Raw genomic sequence first — 21,155 nt, 5'->3', positions numbered from 1 at the left:
ATGGTCCTGTCCATCCCACATCTGCACAGAGCTCAGGTGGGGACCCAGCCCTGCTTTTCAGGGGCTGCTGATGTAAGGCAAATATTAAATAATAGCAACGATTAGCTAATATTTGTATTCCCTCTGATTTTCCTCATTAGCAGACTTTCTTTTTTTCCATTAAAGGGAGCTGGAAAGTTGCAGTCATTTTCTGAATCATTCGCCCCTGTTGATAACCTAATTGTTTTATATGAATGCTAATATTTCCCTCTCACACATTTATATCTATCAGCTAAATCAGCAGTAAAGGAAACTCTTCTGGGATACATTCCTATATCAATTAGCAAGGATTTATGCTCCAAAGCACCATTAACATTAATGGGAGTGTGCTCTTTAGCATAAACAATTGGCGATAGGTCTGGTGGACTTAATTTCATAAACAAAGAAGCATTCGAAACTTGGAGACTCGTTTCCTGAAGACGGTACTTCAGGGAGTGATGTCCCAGCCTCCGCGGGCTGCTCTAGGGACATCTCACTCGCAGGACGTGCATAAATTTTTGACTACACAGCAAAAGGAGACAGCATCGATTTGGAAATTGGGCTAACTTCTGGTATAAAGTTTTGCTGGCGTTTTCCCTTCCGAAAAACTTGCCTGAGAACACACCAGGCAAAATTTTCAGCGTTATCTCGCATCCCTCTGACCGATGGCTTTAAAAATTCCACTCTTGGCTCACCCATGGTGCGTGGTGCCACAGGGTGGAGACCACAGAGGTGTTGGAGGGAGGGATTTTGGAAAGAGGCAGAAGGAAGACCAGAGATGAAGTCCTGTGGGAAAGCAAGCAGTGGGTTTATCAGCTCCCTGAACTGCAGGTTTCACAGCTCCATGCCTTCCAGTCAAGAGTTAGAGGGGGACCAGTAAATCACCAAGTCTCACCTTTCACATGTAGGGCAACACAGTTTCCCCCCTCACCCCACGCTTGATCGACTCAACAAATATGCAACCAAAAAGTTTCAGTCTTAATCCAAAGGCACTGGGAGCTGGGGTGAAAGTCCACTGCTTCCCAGAGGTGCACGATCTGCTGAACCCATGCCCGTACTTCTGCAGATGTTTTTTATGTTGGTTCTGGCTCTGCTCAGTTCTGCTACGTTAAAGAGCCTTTTTATATCTACCATTTTCCCCCAAAGGCACTCATAAGCAGGTCTCGAGTTGCTTTTCATCCCTCTTTTCAATAAGATAGATGCTCTGGAAGCATCTACATGCAATAGTGGGGTTTTAGTCCCTGAATAATTTGTGTGTTTTATTTCTGCAGCCTTCTTTTTTTATTCTTTGTTTTGTTCCTGACAGCCTTTCTAAATTTGGGGTACCAAAGCCAGATGCATTATTTCAACATCAAATCCAGTGGTGCAACATGCAGAAATTAAAAATTTCATCCCTACCCTACTCCTCTGAATTACAGAGTCAGGGATTGCGTCAGTCCTTGCAAAGAATAACATGCAAAAGCCACAAAACACCATATTGGCAGAATTCTTTTGGGTTGCTTCCTTAGTATGCCTAAATCCCTCTCAGATGTGTTGTGCTCCAGGTTCCCGCGTGTGGTCTGCTTGCCTGTTCTTAGACTTGAAAGCTTGCCCACAACCATATTAAGAGCACTTTTGTATAACTCCTAGTCCTCTTCATTATTTTCCAGTATTATCAGCAGTTTTAATATTTACTTCCAAGTCATTAGTGAAAATAGTCAATAGCATTCAGACCTATTACTGATCCCTGCAGAACCCCTCTAAAAAAAAAAAGATCTCCTACAGTGATTCCCCTTTGACAGCTGCTTTGTTGACATGTCAGCCAGTTCTTAATCCATTTTATGTGCCTTGTATTGATAGGGTGGAATGCTAATTTTTTAATCAGGGTCTGCTGCGCTGTCAAACATAAAAAGTCAGAATATATTCCATCTTTGCAATTACTTATATCAGCCAAAACCTACAATCACAGCAAAGAATGAAATTGAGTTTGACAACCTTTCCTCCCTAAAAAACTGTTGATTGGCATTAATTGTTTACCTCTTCTTTAATGTCTTCTACCCCTTTATACCCATGTCAGTATTTCCATTATTTTGCCGCCGTAATGTCAAACTAGCCTACCATGAACTGGGTCATCTTGCTTGTCTTTTATGAATGTAAGCATGAGAACGGCATGTTCTCCATTGTCTGGGATGCTGCTGGTGTGCTTAAAGAGTCCTAAAGGTTCGTGTCAATGGATTAGAGCTCTCTGTCCCATTCTCAGCCCAAGGTACCTGGGGCTACCTGCTTGGAAATACTGTATCTTTAATAGCAATGCTAACTAAGTAGACTGTTAAGAGTTGGACCAGAAACTATTTTATCCTTATCCTAACATGTAGGTAGAAAGAAGAGAATTTGTATTTATTATTTCCTCTTTTTCTGCAGCATGACTAGCAGTTTTCCCATCTCCATAAGCCTAAGTTCAATGCTAAAATGAACATACTTAAAGAGATTTTTGCAGTTGTCCTGCCCTTCTCACCCAGGTAGAGTTGACGATGTAGTCGGGAACCATGGGGTAATGCATATTTATTTATAAGCCAATAGGGAGCATGGGTGAAGGTAAAATACTTTTTCATTCAGTCATCCTCCTCTGAATAGATACAGTTGTTTCTCATGGATGCACATGTGAGTTAAAGCCCTGTGGCTCTGAAACAGACAGTGGAGAAGAATCGGTACCACCTGGAGGGTGGGGGATACCTGGATGCACAGGACCTATTAGAGAAGAGAGGTCATTTGGAAATCAAAAGAAACCTGAGTCAGTCAAACTGACCTGACAGCAGGGTCATTACAGATAAAAATGTATAATTTCTCCAGCAATAATGGAGGAAGGCAATGTGCTGGTTTATGCAACAGCATAGGCACAAATGCTCTTTCGGGCCACGGTGGTGCCATATCGGTCTCTGATCATGCCTCTTGGGCATAGACCATAAAGGTGCTGAGATACCAATGTATCTGCTCAGGAACCTCAGCCCAGCATCCCTCAAAGCAGACACGTGTCACTGCTTAACCCTGTAGACATCTCTGCTAGTCGAGGTAACGTAAGTGCATCCTGGAGACAATTCTTCCCACCTGAAGCAGTATGGCTAAGACCAGGGAATGGGGGAGCTCTCTGGAGCTGTTGCTGACTTTCCATTGGAGAACAGAAGCAGAATTCAGTTTTCTTAGTAGAGGAATCAAGTATTGCTCCCAGTGCCTGAGGATACACTGCTTAACTACTAGCTGCAACCACTGCAACAGAAGGGCACAGTTCTCCTGTAGGTCCTTTGTCATACCTGCCAGCCCCATGTGTGTGTCAGACTACTCTAGGTATCTCAGATAGCACTAAGCATCTCTGCTTAGGCAATTCAGTCAAGCCCTGGATGACTAGCTGAGCCAACTCCGAGGCCCAGGTGCACCAAGAGTCTTAGCTCCCATGTTGGGCAACAGTCAACTGGTCAGCAGAGTTATTCTGCTTGCCCTGAAATAGACAAGTACAGCTCAATTTGTTTGCCAGATGTAGGCATCTAGTGTTGTTTGGAATGTCCTAGAATCTCCAAAATATCCATGAAAAGCCTGCAGAGGTGATGCAGGATGAATGGGACATTTGTGACGTCCAACATGGGATATCCTAGGCCATTTCAAGGGCTCTAAATAGCATAAGCATATGAGTCTGGTGCAGCCAGATACCTGGCTAAGGATCCCTAAGCTTAGAAGGATGAGTCTGTTAGCTAAATCCCACTTTAGGGCCTTTATTCACTTTCCTAAACCTGGGCCACATATTGGATACTCCAGGGCAACTCAAATGGCATTGATGCCTGCATTTATAAAAAAAAAACCAAATAAGACCTCTAGGAGTCTAATCTGTAGATGGCTGAAGTTGAAATTCAGTGAATCCCATTGCTAACAAATGAGCCCCAGGTGGTGTCCCAGAGACTCTAAGTGGCAATTGTGCCAAAAAAACGACGACTGCAGCTGGACTGCTTTCACGGAGTAGATGTGTGCAGAATATCCCTATGACAGAAGAGCCAGACCCCCAAGAACTTGTACTTACGTGATCTGTAGAGCACCTCTGGCATTAGTTTAATCCCATTCAACTTCTGGTGCTGAGGATCCCCAGGAAATGACTGCTTACCCCTTATGGATGTGGCCAAAGTATCACATAATTTGTGCCACACCAGCCTCGGTCCCTGATCCTGGTATAATCATGCCACACACCAGAGCACCCCCCCTGCCCCAGACCACAGATGAGAAGCAGACACTGGTTCCTTCTGCTCAAAAGAATAATAAAATTAAAAGCAGGAACCTTCACAGCTTCTCTGGGCAATTTGTTACACTACTTTGGTGTCAAAGACATGGTGAAGATGTTTTTCCTGATATCCAGCATGAACATCTCCTGTTGTGGTTTATGCCCCTTGCCTCTCACACCTTGCCATACTGCAAAAAAACCCCGCTAAACCTTCTTGATAAGTTCCTCATAGATATGAAGGGGGGGGTGCTACTGTTCGGGGCTCCCGAAGCTGTCTCTGCTCCGGGCTGAACAAGCCCAGCTCCCTCAGCAGCTATGGTAGGTGGGTGCTCCAGCCTGCCCAGCCATGCTGGTGGCCCTTTGCTGAGCTCCCTCCAGTGTGTCCATCAATTTTCTGTACTGGAGGAACCCAAAACTGGATGCAGTAGCTACACATGGTGTAACAAATGTCTTACGGGGGGGTGGGGATAACAAGTTCCCTTAGTGTCCTGGCTCCGATTCTCTTCACGCAGCCCAGGATGCTGTTGGCTTGCTTTGCTGCCAGGGCACACTGCTGGCTTGTGGTCACCTCCCACCAGGGTGTCCCAGGTCCTCTTCAGCAGAGCTGCTCCCCAGCCTGTATCACTGCGAGCACCTCTTCCTTCCCAGGTGCAGGTCTCTGCATTTGTCCTTCTTGAATTTCACAAAGTTCCTGCTGGCCCTTTCCTGCAGCCTGTCGAGGTCCCTCTGGCTGGCAGCCCTGCCCTTGGTCACCCCCCCCCCATCCATTTGGTGTCATCTGCAAACTTGATGAGGTGGGATACGAAGCGGTGTGAAATATGGATGTTTCACTCGCCTTGCATTGTTGTGGCGAGTTGACCCTGGCTGGGCGCCAGGCGCCCACCAAAGCTGCTCTATCGCTCCCCTCCTCAGCTGGACAGGGAGAGAAAATAGAATGAAAGGCTCCTGGGTCGAGATAAGGACAGGGAGAGATCACTCACCAATTACCATCACAGGCAAAACAGACTTGACTTGGGGAAGATTAATTTAATTTATTACCAATCCAATCAGAGTAGGGTAATGAGAAAATAAAAATAAATCTTAAAACACCTTCTCCCTACCCCTCTCTCCTTCCCAGGCACAACTTCACTCCCGAATCCTCTACCTCCTCCCTCCCCAGTAGCGCAGGGGGACCGGGAATGGGGGTTGGGGTCAGTTCATCACACGTTGTCTCTGCCGCTCCTTCCTCCTCAGGGGCAGGACTCCTCACTCATCCCCTGCTCCAGCGTGGGGTCCCTCCCATGGGAGACAGTCCTTCACGATCTTCTCCAGCATGAGTCCTTCCCATGGGCTGCAGTTCTTCATGAACTGCTCCAGCGTGGGTCCCTTCCCCATATGTGGGTCCCCCGTGGGGTCACAAGTCCTGCCAGCAAACCTGCTCCAGCCTGGGCTCCTCTCTCCACGGGGCCACAGGTCCTGCCAGGAGCCTGCTCCAGCGCTGGCTTCCCACGGGGTCCCAGCCTCCTTCGGGCATCCCCCTGCTCCGGTGTGGGGTCCTCTCTCCCCGGGCTGCAGGTGGAGATCTGCTCCCCCGTGGACCTCCCTGGGCTGCAGGGGGACAGCCTGCCTCACCATGGTCTTCCCCACGGGCTGCAGGGGAATCTCTGCTCCGGCGCCTGGAGCACCTCCTCCTCCTCCTTCTTCGCTGACCTGGGGGTCTGCAGGGCTGTTTCTCTCACATGTTCTCACTCCTCTCTCCAGCTGCAGTTTCTGTTCCGCAGCAACTTATTTCCCCTTCTTAAATGTGTTCTCCCAGCGGCACTACCACGGTCGCTGATAGGCTCGGCCTTGGCCAGCGGCGGGTCTGTCTTGGAGCCGGCTGGCATTGGCTCTGTCGGACATGGGGGAAGCTTCTAGCAGCTTCTCACAGAAGCCACTCCGCTACCAAAACCCTGCCATGCCACCCTGATACAGTTGCACTTGTCCTTCTACAGGTGGCTGAACCTAACGCAAGTCCAGGCTGAGGAGAGAGCACATTATGGCATCACCTCACCCACTCCTCTCTCCTCTCACTTTCATGCCAGAATAAGTTAAAAAGAAGGAAACTCCGGTTGGTGCTAAGAAAGGAACCAGCGGTTCTCTAGCAGGTACGCTGTAACTAGTCACACAGCGCACTCAGAGCACACCCTGAGAGGCAGGACCAGGATGACTGCTCACCATCATGCTGTGAAGCACACCACTCTTGAGCAATGCTTCCACCGGTCCAAACAGCTACTAGTGCTTATGTATGTTCACAGTAGTGACAATGCCAAAGCTATGGCCGCACCACTTCCAGGATGGCCAAGATCCCTGTGCTTGCAGATGACAGGAATCCATACGCCCACCCATTGCCTTGTTAACCAGGTGTCAGTCCGCTGCCAGCAGCCAAACCCAGTCTTCCCTTCCACAGGCATGAGCACAACTTGTGGCACAAGGTTAGGGGCCCTCCGCTCTCCTGTCTTCATCCCAGCTTTTTTTTTTTGCAAACACCATCTGCCAAGCCAGTGGATCCCATGGTCATTTTCATGGGCCTTACACAGTCAAGTGCTACCACAAATTCCCACGTGAGATGCCCCACTTCCCTGCCCCTTTCCAAGCACCTTCTTCATGACTGGGGATGCTTGCTTACTAGACAGCTCTCATTTGTGCCAAAATATATTTCCCCAAAAAAAAAAAAAAAAAACTAGCAGTGTCCCATCCCTGCCCATGTGCCTCCCTTTTAGTGTTCCTTCTACCTCACAAAAGAGTTACAGCTGCATTCAACTTCTGAACAACAGCAGTGGGGCTGTGGGGAGGACTGGGAGATGTAAGAGTTTTCACAGCTACTGAAGTTGTACCCATGCTTATGCCACAGCCTGACTGTTTATATCTTCAACATCTCGGCAAAATGGCTTGTCACTGGGTCAGAATGCAATTTCTTTAGCGTAAATCATCTCCCTGTGCCTGGTGCAGGAGCAGATGCCAGCCGTAAATTTACTCTCGGTGGAACACAGCTCCTGGATGAGAGGTCGTGTTCCCAGGTGTGAATAAATAAAAAGTGCACAACTCATGCAAACAACAACAAGCAGCTGGATTGTAGCTTTGCATGGAGGGCAAACAGGCTTAACAGGAGACGTTCACAGTGCCCCTTCTTCCCCAGCCTCATTTTCTTCAGCTCATTTAGGCTAACTGTTTTCTATTAACAGTTGGCCATCTCCCTGCTTGCTGACTACCCTCTCCTCCTTGGCAAAGTACAGAAATGTTTCCTACCTACGATCCCCAGGGCTGTGGAGTTCAACCCAGGGGACTGGTGCCAAATTTCCTACTTAGACATAAGAGCTTTTGTGTGGCCAGCCCTTGGGCTCGGTTAACCGAAGTTCGTTCTTTGTTGGTTGAGCATCCGTGTACACCTATTCGGAAAGCTAGAGAGATATCGCCATATGTGGGTCAGACCTTAGCTTGACCTACTATGCATCTGAAGAAACTGCTCATTCTCTGCTGAAGGAGAGTGAGGAAGGGATCCTGGTGCAGAGACTTAACTTTGGTATCCCGGTTGGGTGCTCAGCTCATGGCAGCTGGACACGGTGCACTGGAGGATGCTTTCTGCCGGTAAGGAGCCCTTGCGCTCCAGCAATGCACTTCTGGGCTTGCCTAGAAATTTGTGATCGTCAGCTTTCAAGGTCTAAGGAAACAAAATACACAGGAAAAAACCAAAACAAAACAAATAAACAAAAAAATCCAAACCCCCCCCACAACCCTTCAAAATGGATTTTGTGCGGCAAAATCTACCCGTGTCCTTGGGAAAACAAGCTTGTGAGGAGCATTACTATCAGTGCTGGCAGCTCTCTTCAGTCTGCTTCTGCATATACACAGAACTGCCTTCTCCTGAGCAGCTTTCACCCGCTGAAGGCTTGCAGGGCATCTAAATGGCTGCAGGGCTTACGTTCATGATGCGCTCACCACCGCTCCCATTTTACATTCGGTTGCCCAGCCATGCCTGGGGGACTGCCTGCGTACCGCTGCTGTTTTGGACTGACAGGCATCAAAGGATGCCTTCTCCTGAGCAGAGCACTTCAAGACCCCATGAGGAACTGTGTTTTGCCTCCCCAAATTAATATGCAAAAGTAAGCAGCATGAATCAGCCACGGGGCACTGCAGCTCTCCTGTATTCCTTTTACTCTTACCAGCAGCTTGGATTTTATGCTTGGAGCATCATTCTTTCCTCATTCCTCACCTCTCAACTGGTCGTCTGTCATCCCGTTCCCATTCCTTTTCTTCCTATGAGTAATTCTTGTTCTCTGCTCTGTATTCAACAAGTGCTTGAAATGAATGAGGGAGGTGATTAATTATTTAGAATTGTACAATCTAACTAGGTGCAGTGGGAAAGATTTAAGCAAGTGAGACATAAAGGCTGAAGATCAGGAAAATATTTCCTTAAAGTGAAATGTAATAGAGGGCAAGCCTGCCTCTGGGGCAGCACGGGAAGTTTCTCCTCCCATGGGATTTAAGATTGCAAAGAGCGGAAAATGGTCTTTAAGAGTAATCCTTCTGGGACAAGGTTAGCTAGCCCAAAAGCCTGTATTTGTCTCTCCCTTCTAGGCACAATGGTGGGACACAATGTGTGAGAAAGCACTGAAACGAGAACACAGAGAGATTTATTCATGCTGCAAACTTAAAATGCAGTGGGCAACTTCACGTCAGTGCAAACAACTCTTTTTATAACCTGTTTGAAGATTTTTTTTTATATATCCTTAATACTCAAGTAATCAATTTTCAACAATGAATGTGAGAAGACACTGCATTAGCACAGCAGGTAAATTTGGGGCTGAAAAGAAAGCACAGTAGCCCTTAAAATGAGAATTAGTTGTGAAGACTACATCTAAGATTTCTAATAGTACTCTGAGCAATATCAGGGTTTTCTGCTTTCATTTGCTGTGCTGTCTTCTTTCATTACAGAATGTCCTAGCATGAACCTATCTGCCACGCTCTTGAATCCTTTTATCTCTCATGAGCTTTTTTTTTTTTTTTTCCATTGATCACTTCCTTCTCATGCAAAGACTTGATATGTTTAACCTTCATAATCTTCCTACTTTGCAGTTGTGGGTCTGTAATTACAGGCTGTTTGAGGGCTCACCTAGCAATAAATCAAGTTGCGCTAATTGAACAAAGAAGACTTGTTCAAAAACCTTCTCGCTGAAGTGATCATTTTGCCTTTTTTGGAAAATTTTTTAGCTCAGAAATAGCACACAAACTTGTTGCTTATGTGAAGTCTCAGGGTTATTTTGGCAACTCACAAAGCCCATTCTGGCTGCAGGCAAAGTGGTACCTTCAGCCAGGCTAGGCTGCGTGGTGTGGGCAACCCAAGGAAACTGTGAGTGGCCAAATGTTGGCTTGGGGGAAGCCCATCATTAGTGGACCATTTTGTCACGTACAACAATGTGATGTTTTAGTACTACAGGCATCCATTCCAGCCTGTCTGAGGGCGTTGCAACTTAGCTGGTTCACTGAAATGGCTAAAATTTTGCTGCCTTTTAATAGCTTCATTAGCTGTGTTCAATGCTTAAAATACATCTATGGGACACAACGCTGTCTCTGGAGCAATTCCCACTCTAATGTGAATTAGTTACCCTGAGCCCTCGAAGCCGCTGGAGCATCGTGTTCCTCCTGACCTAATTGGAAAGGCAGGGCACAAGATGATCTCACGTGGCAAAGTCAACGCACCTGATCTGCCTGTGTGCTTTGCGTGTAGCACAGGTAGCCTGTGGGTGGTGGCTCCAACACACATGGGTCGTAGAATCATAGAATGGGTTCGGTTGGGTCTTACGAGTTCATAGCGACTGAGCTGCGTGCCGATATTGGTGCAACCACCAGACATTTGGCCAAGTAGCGGCACGTGTACGGCAACACCTGGCGACAGGGACTCACAGGTCTTGAAGTTTTTTGGGTGCCTGATGGCTGCATGAGTTGATGGGAGATATCTGCTGGCACTGAACCGCCAATCTACATTGACTTGCAAAGCAGTAACTTGCTGGTAACACCAAAACAACTTACCTTTGTTTTCCCTCAACTATTACAATGCATGTTCTTTTCTCTAATTTACTTCTGTTGAGGTGAGGACTGCCTGGTATCCCCAGGCAGAGGCTGTGTCTTCAAACCTTCAGTGCTCCAGAGAGCTGACAGTGATTTCAGATTCCCACAAATATAGGATGGGGAAGCAAGAAAAATAATTTTACAGTACAGGATCCTGATGCTTCAGAGCTGTTCACAGGAAAAGCCCAAGGAGAGGGGAAGAGGGGGATGCAGAAATAACACAAGGGGGAGGTTTCTTGTCACTTTTCGTTCCTCCCAGAGGATATTAGCTGCACATTGATGCCAAACAATATGTTGTGCATGTTCTTTAGTTTGGCACAATACCTCCTGCCTTGCTCTTTATCTGATCTCCTGGATAAATCAGTCGACTCATCTTCCAGATCCTCAGCTGGAATTTCTCTGTGTACCAATAAGCAAAACAAAGCTTCTGCATGTCCCAGTGGTTTCAGCTTCCTTCCCTCTCATTTAATTAGTTCTTGTAGTAGTTAATGGCCACCAAGTCTGCTCTCTATTTTACCCTGGGGGTTATGAGACTCTCATTTATAATGATCTCAGGAGGCATCAGGTAGAAGAGGAGGGCTTTGCCACTCTGACCCTCAACATTTTATTTATACTTTTGCTGAGTCTTCATTTCCAGGCTAAAAATGTTGCAGCAAACTGACACCAGTGGAGTATAACCAAGTCAAAGCTTTCCCTGCACACTGCCATTTTTTGAGGAACGACTTGAGACTGTTAGGACACATCACGCAAGTTAACTTTTTGCCAGATGTTGGGTCTGGGTCTCCCATCACTAACAAGCTCCTCTTTGACCATTGCATTATGCTGCACAGGCTGTTGAATACAGAGGGACTTGTGGCCAATCTGGTCTTGAACAAACAGCTATAAGCTTCAGCAACTACCCATATGCCCTAGTGTCCTACAGATGTCTGAATGACATTTTCCTTCACAGAATATCAAGAAATAATGGTGGGAAGATTTGTGCATACCTGCAAAGACTTCTTATTGGTGGCTGATAAGCAAACTTGAGGAGAAATGATTACGTGCCTTGGATTAAAGAGAAGCATTGGCAGGACCTTGGAAAGGCAAGATTTTGTCCATATAACATTTCAATGAGAAAAGTTGTGCCAGGCAAAAGAAGAAGGGGAAGGTTAGCAGTAAAAAGCAGCAGCTTTCAATTGCATTTAAAAAAAAAAAAAGAAGAAGTAGATTCTGCAAAAATATTTAAATGTCTTCTTACAGTGAAAAATCTGAAGTGAGTCTTTCCCATCTGTTTTTTTCACATTTCTAAATAAGCATATGATTATATTTTAATGTTTTCTCCATAGGGTGTTAAAGTGTTATTAAGTGACGCTGGCTCCTGAGCCTCTATTTTTAAGACCCCCACCATGATTGCTTTGCAGCAAAGATGTGCCAAGGCTTGCATTTGACTCTGTAGTGCTCAAAGACTTCAAGTTCTCATTATCACTATGGCAACTATTAATCATTCATTTGTTGTAACATGATAAATACATGCCCTCAACTAGAAAGCATGTTACAAATCACTGGAGTACCCTCAGAGCTGCTTTGTGTACCACTAAGTCACCCAAAGGAAAGCACAAGTACAGCAGCAAGTATGTGAAAGTGTTGCAGCAAACCTTGTGATTTGGGTCATCAGAAGAACAAGGTAATCAAGTTCTCAGTTGTTAGGTTTTTGTTTGATTTCTCAAAACAGTAAATGCTCATGGTGTAAAGCATTTACTGTAAAATGCAGAAGCTTAGAAGTGTGATAGTCATGCATGTCTCTGCCATGCACTGGGAGATGGCACGATGACCAACCACATTACCTCCAAGGACTTGGATCCACCATGCAAGGATGAAATTTCAGGTCTTGAAGACAGTATAGGCACATTGCAAGGATCTCCATTCTCCAAAGCAAAGCTGGTAAGATTTTTCTTGGGCACAGAGCTATACTGACATGACTACACTGTGTAATCTCGGAGCTAACATTAAGGTATCTCCATTGTGCTACGCAGCATGAGTATATCCCTTATGTGGTTACAAACCAAGAGCCATCATAAGACATCCTCTACTCTTCTTGTTCCTTTTTCTAGCCCCTGTAGGCTCTTTCTAGTCACCAGTACCAACCACAAGAAATGCCTGAGGACAACATCTGCAAAGACATTTTAGCAGCTACATTAGCACCAAACAAGACTTAAAAGTAACTGTTGGCCATAGTACTACATCACTGGCCACAGCAAAGCCCTCTCATTTCACCTCCCCTCACCAAGAGCAGTTGAGGCAGACTGCCTTGTATCTAAACCGACCAGGGATAGCAGCCTGTGGAGCAGATGAGCCAGTGTGAACATTGGTCAGTAACTTGACTTACTTACTTAGGTTTCCTATGTGATGCCTTATGGCCCTCAAACATTAGCAGGGCGAGGGCCCCCCCCGTTCATATTTCACAAGCTGTTCCTGTTTTATCTTTACAGCATGATGCTGGGCATGAGTTCAGTGCCCCAGACCAAGGGATGAGGAGATGTCTGAGGCTGCAAAGCCTGGTAGGAACATGTTGGATAACTGGTCTGGTCCTATTTCCAGAGCCTACACCGAGTTATCATGGCAGCTATGCCCAAAAGCCTTCTCCAAGTGACTTAGCTGAGTTAGTTACTCCAGAAGCAGGCCCTGCAGCCAACTAGCATGCTTGTAGCATCGGGCAGTGATCGTAGCCGTAACAGGCCAAGAAGTGTCACTGGCAGCTGTAGACTCCCAACTGCCCCAAAAAACCTTAGCCCTCATCCTGACAGGCCACAATGAAGAATAGAAGCCACCACCCAACATCACTTAGTCTTTGGACCTCTTTTGAGAGAACTAGTGATTTTTTTTCCTGGATCAGTGTGAATTTTATACAGTGAGAACAAGCCTAAGGCCATCATTTATACAGGTCACTGGCACTGACAGCTGGTGGCAGCTTCAAAAGGCTCTGCAGTATCAGTATCAGTATCAGTGGTATCCCAGAGCATCTCCTTTGCTCCATAAGCAGGTCAAGGGAATTGATTATTTGCTTTTATTTGGTATTTGTGAGATGACATCTAGAGTACTGTGGCCAGTTTGGGGCCACCAAGAGAGTGGTCAGCCAATTGGAGTGAGTCCAGTTTGGTTATAGTCCAAGATGATGAGGGAGCCAGAGCACATGATGTATGTGGTGATACTGAGACAGTCAGTTTGTTCATCCTGGAGAAGAGACAACTTCAGGGGAAGGGGAGGGGGGGGATATCTTATAGCTGTCTTCAACAACCTAAAGAAGATGTTTCTCAGGAGCATACAACAAAAGGACAAAAAGCTACATGGATGGGATGGGCACAAGAATTTGCTGGAAGGGCAATTCCAATTAGATATAAGGAAGGAAGAGTTCACCATGAAAGGAGTTAAGCACTGAAACAGAGGTCCTGAGAGGAGGTGGGATCCCCATCATCGGAGACATTCAAAATTCAACTAGGCATGGCCCTGAGTAACCTGAACTAACACTGAAGTTGGCCCAGCCCTGAGCAGCAGGTTGGACTAGGACCTCCCGAGGTCCTTTCCAGTCAAAACAGTACTATGGTGCTGTGGTCTTTTATTTAGGTGGTTCCTACCTAGCTAATCCCCAGCAGCATGTCACTGCAGAATACATGATACTTAATCCACCGCTCTTTGATCTTTAGGACCAGTGTCAGTGAGGGGATCACTGGATGAACCCAGCTCTGGAGAGATCTTGTCTCCAGAGATTTACGACAGCTAACTACATTCCTCACTCAGGCTACATGGCATTTTGCTTTCTTTTATCCTGCCCACCCCCCCAAGTCCCTGTGCCCAGTGTAGCAGTTCTCATCTGTGTAGTACAGAATCTGAAGTAAAGAATTCAAAGATGTGTTAATGCCACCAGGAAAGGCTTTAGAATTAGCTTGGTGCTGTATGTCTTATATTCAGATTAATCAGCGAAATAATCACACACAATGTTCATAAATAGATAGATCCTGTGCTCCTAACAGAGGCTAAACCTGCAAAAAAAAAAAAAAATCAAAGGATGGTTTGCATCTGAGAACAGCAGGCTTAGCGGATGGAGAAGGAAAATCTTCTCATGGTATTTCTATTCAAGTCCAGCCTCAGCATAAGGTGATCATGTTATGTATTTAAAAATGAAAACTCCCATTTTTCTGAAGGGAGCTTTATCACAAGGATTATCTACAAAGGCTACACAGAAAGATGTCACAGCAAGGAATAATGTGCCAGACTGGATAGGAGCAGCAGTAAAGGGGCTCCGTGATGCCCGGCACAGTCGAGATACTGAGATAACGGCCTCTTTGTTCCAGAAATGTTTTTCCATAACGCTCGTTGCTGAACTACCAGAGCACTTTCAAGTCATGCACTAGGCAATATGACTAACATCTGCCATGTTTTTTCTTTTCATCCTGTCCCCAGGGGCAGAAGCTTGTGCAGTCATGGGGAGGGGGAGTAATTACATCACATACATATGTTTGTACGCACACATATGCACCCACACGCACCCACGAAATCTCTTCCTTGCACACATGTTGCTTTATTTTGCTTCTTGTCAGTAAGGGGAAGAGCTAGAAGATGTACTTTCCACAACAGTAGGGGTGGAGGTTTGCAACATGTTTAAAAACAGAGATGCATTTCTTTGAAGTTCTGAAATTCAAAGGTAGCACAGCCAAAATTGCATCCTACAAGTAAAAGGCAAATATTATCTTAAAAACACAAACAAAATCACCCCTCCTCCAAAAGTTCCAGCCCAGAATACCCTTCCCTCTTCTCAAAACAAACAACTTTTGGCTGCAAAAAGCAACATGAGATGTGGCCAGGCAAGAGCTGTAACAGTGTTCTCTTCCAAAGCAAACACTCAATGCTTTTATTACAGTGAAAAATAGTAATGGGATACAGAGTGTACATGATGTAAACACCTTTAATGCAATTCTAATTTTATTGTTGCTTCAAGATCACAGATTGTTATGGCAACTAAAGAGAGAAGGGGGGGAAACCTGATCGCAGCATTAATTTGATATCAGATTCATTTGTTCCACATTTGTGCTTCAATGCATGCATAATAAACAATCCCAGTTAAAGAAAAATAATAATATTGAAGCTATAATAATGGCATAATGTAGTATCCACTTAACCCCCAAGTCTGTTTAAAAAAAAAACCAAACAAAAATAAAAAATAAATCCCTTATGAGTCTATTACTGTTCCAGCTGCAATACAACTCACATTATAATTAATAACATTTGTAAAGCAGGAAGGCCAATTTTCAGAAATCCAGTCTATCGGAGCACTGAAAACTGCTAAACTGACAACTGCAGCAGTGGTCCGATGTCCCAGCTATAAACTCCGGGCACACCAGGACAAGGTGACTCAGCAGCAGCAGTAGATCCCACTCCACTCCCTCAGAGTGGATGTGGGCACTGCAGGACCAAACGTGGGGATGAGTTCCTCGGTGCTAATGTGCCTCCTCCCACGGAAGGCCAGTGCAACCCCTGGGTGCAGCCCTGCCTGGATGGGGAGGAGGCATCTCTTGTGCTTTGTGAGCCTGAGCCACGATGGATGGTTGAGTTGGGATTCGGTTCCCAAGCTCAGGTTGAGTGTGAGAAAACTCATTGCAGATAGGCAGCTCCCCAGTGCGGTTAGACTTACTGCGGATGTCGTAGACCCAGCTCAAAACTCTACATTGGCCATTAAAGCCAGGAACTTGAGCACACGTGTGCTACATTGGGTCCCCATCCACAAGCACTTGGGCAAAGAGCCCATCTGTGATGGACGAAAAATCTTTTACCTTGGCTGCAAATCTTCCGACTGGTCTCAGGATGTGCAGGGGGCAGGAGAAGAGGCTGAACTTCTCAGGGTGGACCTGCAAGCCTTGCCCTAATGAGTTTTGGGTATTGTGAGCTTTAATCACAGCTACTGGTGAACATTGAAGTACTCAGAGGTCATTTTGTTAAGTGACATCCAAACTAGGTGTTTAAGGAGGCAGAGGGCAGCTAAGTACTTTTGAGGTTCCGTAGCAGTTTCTTAGTTTGATTTAACAGGTTGTGGAGGAAACCTGCACAGGGCCTTACCTGAGCATTGTCTGTCCAAGAGCATGGAGTCATTGCCTACAGCCACGTGCGACAACACACAGAGATGGTTGATAAAAACTTTTGTTTCAGGAAATGCTCTCAAGTTGGGAAGATGAGGACTGGGGCACGGGGCGGGGGGGGCAATAACAGGGACAATAAGCCCAGACAAGTGATATCCTGGTGGCTCAGATCTTCACTCAGGCTCAAATGTGGAACCACCATGGGCCTTGGGGTTTTTTTGTTCCACACAGATAAGTGCCTTTGTTACCCACCATATATAAAGCTGGTATAGGGAGGAAGTGGAACTTGTACATTTACATGTAAAGACACTTACACCCTCTCTATCAACAGGTTAAAACCCCTCCTTTCATCCTTCCTGAGAATAAAAACTAACTGCAAAACCCTAAAACTTTCCACTAACCAGAATACCCATTGTGCCCAGAAGATCAATAAGTGTAAAGTGGAAAAAGATTGAAGCTACTTAAATGAGGATTCTTAAGGGAACCGTATCCATCTCTGATAAAGGGAAAAAAATAAGCAGCATCAGAGAAATGGAAGATACAAGCTATTGCCCTCCGAGGAATGTGATGTCTGCAGCTTACCCAAACATAATTCTGGAGGCTTTGGGGCATGAAGTGTGGTTTCACTTTGAAAAGGACCCATTATTAATAGTGTCATGGGTTTCTGGGATTACTGTGTCTCAGAGGTTTATTGTATGTTCATTTGCTCTGTTTACTAGCAAAATGTTTCTCCTCCAGATTCTCATCTTCCAGGGCTGTAAATGCAGCTTAGGATCTGAAAGTCAAGATGAGCTCTTCCAGGCTCATCCATCAAGAGTAATAAAGTGTCTCCTGGAGGTTACACATGGGTAAGCAAGAGCACAGTCTGACGGCAGTGGGATTACACTGTGTGTCCTACAATTAGAAATTAATGATCAATTCTTTCAGATGATGCAGAAGATAGAAAAGGCTCCAGTTCCTGAGTTCTGCTAGTACACCAGGGCTGATGGCAGGAAAAATTGCATGCTCTTCCCCAGCCAGAAAACATAACTCTCAACGCACAAAAAGCATCCAGGCTTACACAGGTGAGAACACGCCTTTTCTATGTCCACCATTTTCAGAGTAGAAGTAGGTTTTACTGATACTTCTTTCTTTGGAGAGGTGAAAGCAGTAAGGCAGGATGTGGCCTGAGGGTCAGAAATATGAACACCCTGTTAATGCAGAGTGAGTTAAAACATGAAAAATGGTTTTGCGCAATTGGCTAATAAAAGTAGAAATGAGAAATTAGTTTGTTCTGTTTCCAGACAATAGCCTCATTCAAATGTGAGTCTGTAGTGCAGCATTCAGAAGCATCACCCTGTGCCGGGGAGCCAAGTAAAGCCGTGTCTTAGTCCAGTTGTTCCAAATGTATCTGTATTATTCTTTCAGTGACAAAAGTAAAAGCAACAGGTCTCTTTACAAAGGATTCCCAGTGTCAGCAGTACTTGCATTTACAAATCAAAAACGACCAAACCCAGTTCAGCAGAAACAGTGTCATGTAGCTACCAGCTTCTAGTTCAGTGTTATTTAATTATTGCCGGCATCATTGCTGCTTTTTTTTTTTTTTTAAGCTTATTTCTGGCTATTCGTACTTGGCAAGAAAAACCAATGTCACAAATAAATCAACCACATATTGTGTTCACCGACATTGGCACTTGGTGCATAAGATGCAGCAGTAAATTCTTCAAGTCAGAGCTACAGACAGATCTTTTTCTCTCCTGTACTGAACTGTCATCAGTCTCTCCAAAGCATAGAGGCACAGACTTTTAATGTTCTTGGTGACCAGGGGTGACTAACCTGGAATCTTTGAAAAGGCTTCAATCTTTACAGGACAGGCCACCTCCACCAAGCTGATCACACAAAACCTGCGCTCAGGCTTACGCCCTGGCACAAGCATAATCTTTTGAGTTCTTCTGACCTGCCAGTGTAACCTGTATTAACAACTGACATGTCGTGCAGAGTTGTAGGAATTCATTTGCATGGTTGAACCAGCCATGATGGGAAGTTGAAACCTGACAAAACCTCAAACAGGAAACAGGGTGGAAACGATGGGCTTCCTACAGAGGAGAGCAAATTAGATAAGACAATGATCCTTTCTGGGCTTGCAGGCCAGGAATTGCCTTTATGTTTCATAAATAAACATGCAATTGGCTTATCCAGGTACTTGGATAATGGCTTTTTTCTTTTTTTTTTTTTGCACACAGACCATCATCCAAGGCTAACAAGGACAGGTTATTTGTGCAGAAATGGAAATATTTGTCCTTCATAGTTCATTTCTCATTTGACATTCTTTATTCCTGATTGTTCTGCTTTAAAAGATAGAAGCATCCAGCCATGGAGAAGCAATAATACCCAGCAACAGAGGAAGGTGATGACACAGCACAAATGTTGTACTTTGCGCTTGGTGCCTGGCACTCAGCAACACCATGGGAGCTAAATCAAAAGGGGTTTTTTGCACAAACCCATTTAGCAGATTCTTCAGAATAACAAACACATTTAAATGAAGATCAGCCCGTAAGCAAGGGGTAAGCAATAAAAAAAATATATATATAATTACCCACCTGCTCCCGTTTGGATTTTGCAGATACTGAAACTGGGTCATAAATTTTGGCCACATAGTCTTGAAAGGAGGCGTTGACCCTCCAGATATTATCCTCAGTCTTCTTCAGGGAAAAAGACCACTCAGATCAGGAGTTCCCATGCTGCCTACAGCCTCCTGTCTTCTTTGGGACAATCTGAAAATGCCTCCTGTAATAAAAAGGTCAATGTCCTGGTCAGGTAGATAAGTAACAAGCATGACACATCCCCTGCCCAGGGACACTGCAGCATAAAGGATCTCTTTATGTGAGTTATAAAGGGTATAGTTTCTATAATGCTGTTTCCTGTTATGCTATTGCTGATCTTTTTCCCTACCACCTGTTGCTGTTCTGGAACTTGAAAGCATGTGCTGAAGGAGAAATAATCCCAAGTAAGGATTCTTAGGCAATTTAGACAAACTCAGATTTTTTTCTCCATCCCTTCTTTTTGATACAGAAATGAAACCTCTAAAAAGTCTTTTCCAGCCAGAAAACAGAGTGTCAGCAGGGATTTTCAAACTCCTCTCACCATCACATTTTGCAGTATTGCCGCCCAGAGCTGAAAATGTGAATTCGGATGTGATTCTTGGATTTGGTTGCTTTTGGCCAGAATGCAACCTTTGATGTCTTTGTGATGCTATACCTTGGATGACATCATTGACTTGAGCTAAGAGAGAGCCATCAAGAAAATACAATGGGCCAATAGAGCCTGAATCTGCTCTTCTTTTTCATCCATGAGATCCCAGTCACAAGCAGCATAATTATAACTTGCAATTCTGAAGTTGATTTTTCCAGTGATTTTGAGTTTTTCTTGTTTAAGTTTGCAATGTTTAGAGTATTTTGCTCTTTCAAGTGCTTTTCTGCCTATGATCTCTCAGCAACTTATAGTGATTAATGGAAGCTACAGTATACTCTCATATGATAGTGCAGACACAGGATTACAGCAGTTTCTTCTTCAAGAAATGAAAATTACACTCTCTAAGCCACTAGAATAAAGTAACTGATGATGAACGTTGACTTTAATGGCTACTGTGGATCTCTCACTGCACTACTAAAATTCAGCCACTTTTGTAGGATAAGAATGCAACTGCCACCCAGCCATCTGCAGCCACAGTGAAAAGCAGTTCACGGACAGCTGTTTCAGGATCGCAATGCAACAGAAATGGTAGCAAAATGTTGTTGACATTCAACGAAAGCAATTTCCCTAACCTGAAAATTATTCTTATGTGAAATTTAAAAAAAAAAATATATAAAAAGAAATTTTAAAAGGACTGACCTCTTTCAGTTAGGAATGGTTCAGAGCAAAACATTTTCACCAAGCTGAAATTAAATATTTAAGGAGGTTATTTATTGGGAAATGTTGCCATTTGGTTTTAGATTTGATCCATTTCAGAAAATACTTTTGGACTTGCAGTGTTTTCAGTGCAATGGAAATCCTGCTTATAACATTAACAGCACAGAGATGAGCCCCAAGACACTCTGCAGATGGATGAGAAGAGATATCCCATGTCCCAAAGAACCTGGAGTCCAAAGAGATGAGTCAGTCAAAGAGTGGAAAGAGATGGCAAAGGCTAACCCAGGCCTTCCAAAGCCCACTCTGGTGTCTTTTTTATTGAATCCCACCTTCTGATGGTATTTCCATGCTTTCATTTCTGAAGGACTCTCAGCAGGTTGAGCTGCACTACCTTGCACAGCCAGACATGCAGGTAGGGCTTTAATTCCTGATGTTTCACTATTTTTTATGATGATAATTGGCTCAGGCTTAGAATTAAAATAAATGAGCAAATGATTTGTACTTAATGTGTTTGGCATTTGTTACCTCACCCAAAAGGTAGCTCAGGTGAGTTTCCTGGCAAATACAACCTGTTTTCTTTAAAGACATAAAAGCCGTTATGCAAATCTTGGAGCCAGAGGACTCGTTTATCCCTCAGCCTCACAGATACAGCCAGCTCCACTGAGTTCGTGGCTCTGTGGGCTGCCCTGATATCATGCCATTCATGCCCTGAAAAAAACAAAACCCCGTGGCCATGGTTAATGTGGCACAGATTAAAGACATCCTTTGCTAGGCAGCTTTCAGCCAGCATGGTAGAGCTCATGCTGCCTGAAAAC

This window comes from Harpia harpyja, chromosome 6 (genome assembly GCF_026419915.1).
Source record: "Harpia harpyja isolate bHarHar1 chromosome 6, bHarHar1 primary haplotype, whole genome shotgun sequence".
In the NCBI taxonomy this organism is placed as follows: Eukaryota; Metazoa; Chordata; class Aves; order Accipitriformes; family Accipitridae; genus Harpia; species Harpia harpyja.
Note: the sequence above shows the minus strand (reverse complement) of the source record.